Genomic DNA, 2,500 nt, shown 5'->3' with positions numbered 1-2,500 from the left:
ATCATATCATTATTCTTTCTCCCTACCCATTTCCCGTCTTGACCTGACATCCGAGTGAAAGCTATCAGTCACATCTGTTTGGGACAGCTGTGTGACCTAACCCCACTTTCACTCTGTGTGATTGACACGTGAAATGAATGTGAGAACCGCTGGCATTTCCTGTATATTGCCGGTGTGACCCGCGGTTAGGTCCGTTAAATAATGTAGGACTAGGGTTTAAGCTAGAATTGAGATTCTCTTATTAATCACATCCCGCTCACCCCCTTGACGTCGCTGCCCTGTTTGGGGTAAATCCCATCGATTTGTGATTCATGATAAATACCCGTAGGGCATTGCATGAGCGCCCATCACAGACTCGCAGATAGAGTGGGTTATTAATATTTTCCCAGCTCATTTCGCTTCATAAAGTACGGCAATTAGGGTACAGAGACCCCCCTGTCAATTGAAGTCTGTATGCGCAGCTTGACATGTTACCTCGGCAGAATTTTTTCCCCGAGAAGATTCACTTGCGAATTGTTTCACGTCACCATTCATTAGTGCGTCATTCTGTCGCATATCAATAAATGTTAAATTCAATGTAGTATTTGAAATAATTTTGTATTACCTCTATAACTTGTTTATTGCATTTGTGTAAAGTTAACGTTGATTTCCGTGTTTGGCACCCATGTCCGGTCTGTGTGAAGTCACTTTCACTCTCATTCTTCTCTGCGTTACGACAATTGGTTCAAGTAATTCCTTGCGGATGCCTTTGTCATTTCCCTTATTTACCCTCCTGTCTATCAGAGACAGGTTAGCAGTTCAAGCTAGGTCTATGCGGACCGCTGTTACCGTCTCTCTCTCCAAATATTTTTTTCCTTTGTGAAAATAAAACACAAAATGAAAAAAAAGAGAAGACGAAAATAACGAAAATTCAACCACCATAAAAACTGCAAATTATATAAATAATCGGCTAGTGGCGCTTAACATCCCCTCTTCTCTGTTGTCTTTCTTTTCTCTTACTATCTTGGCCCTTATGTGTATAATCTTGTTCACGATATCTGTCATAGTACCGAAGGAGGCCCTGCTGCAGAAACGGTCACCTTCGGGCGCTGTAAAAATCGTCACCGGGTCGATCCAGTGAAGGACCAGGAACTCGCCAGAGCAGGTACCAGTCGACCCATAATGCTGTGAACTTGCCTGGACGCCGCAGATCCACTCAACCTCCAGGAGCTCGAAGGACCTGGATGAGATCTGCGGGAACGTGCATTGGGCGAGTAAGCCGCCGAGTTAGGCCTGGTCGAGGAATACGAGGACGAATCCGAAGTCAAGGAGGACCTGTGCGAGACCTTCGAGGACGTGTGGATGTCGAGGACGAACGGATTTACCAGGGACCAAGATGAAGACGATGACAGGGACGAGCAGCCACGAAGATGCATCAGGGACATTACACGCAAGAACGAAGTGTTTACAAGTCAAGAACCAGCCAGGTTGGGTCACCCTTGAGGCAAATATCAGACGCCTCGAGGGCAAGGCGTGAGTAGGTGGCCAAGCAATATAAGTATGTATAAATAGCTTCTACGTGGCGTGCAAAAGCACGTATACGCGTGGCTTTACCGCAGGCGCCCCAACGTGCCCCACGCACCCATCAGTACTTAAGGCCCAGAATGACCCAGGTCAGTCTCAGTCCTTTCAGAGAGCCCTGCCGACCGCTACGGGTCAGGCTGGCCCCAGCCACGCGCCCCCCCTGCGGGCAGACTGCTTCGGGTCAGGCTGGCTGCGCCCGCCTTCCGGGCAGACCAAGCACTAAGCCTTACCAAGAAGACTTGTATCCGTGTGAATATCTGTGTTGCTTACGCTTCTCATTAAAAGAGGTTAAGCCAACCGTCCGCTATACTACTCCTGCTAAACCACATGTTTAAGGTGTCATTTAAATACCCTTTACAGTGTGTGTGTGTGTGTGTGTGTGTGTGTGTGTGTGTGTGTGTGTGTGTTTGTATGTCTGTGTGTGTGTGTGTGTGTGTGTGTGTGTGTGTGTGTATGTGTGTGTGTGTGTATGTGTGTGTGTGTGTATGTGTGTGTGTGTGTGTGTGTGTGTGTGTGTTTGTATGTCTGTGTGTGTGTGTGTGTGTGTGTGTGTGTGTGTGTGTGTGTGTGTGTTTGTATGTCTGTGTGTGTGTGTGTGTGTGTGTGTGTGTGTGTGTGTGTTTGTATGTCTGTGTGTGTGTGTGTGTGTGTGTGTGTGTGTGTGTGTGTGTGTGTTTGTATGTCTGTGTGTGTGTGTGTGTGTGAGAGTGCGTGTATGAAGGGAGTATCAAGAAAAGAAGAATGAAATAATTGAAAAAACGATAAATAATCATTACAACCAACTATAAAGAAAGAAGATGATGAAGAAGAAATAAAAATGATAATAATAAGAAAATATGATAATAATGTTAATAACAATAACGATAATACTGATACTGATAATAAGAATGATGCCTATAGTGAATTTCCCTGGCAGGCTTCCGGGCCGCCTGTTCCC

This window comes from Penaeus chinensis, chromosome 20 (assembly GCF_019202785.1).
Source record: "Penaeus chinensis breed Huanghai No. 1 chromosome 20, ASM1920278v2, whole genome shotgun sequence".
Taxonomy (NCBI): domain Eukaryota; kingdom Metazoa; phylum Arthropoda; class Malacostraca; order Decapoda; family Penaeidae; genus Penaeus; species Penaeus chinensis.
This window is presented reverse-complemented; position numbering follows the sequence as displayed.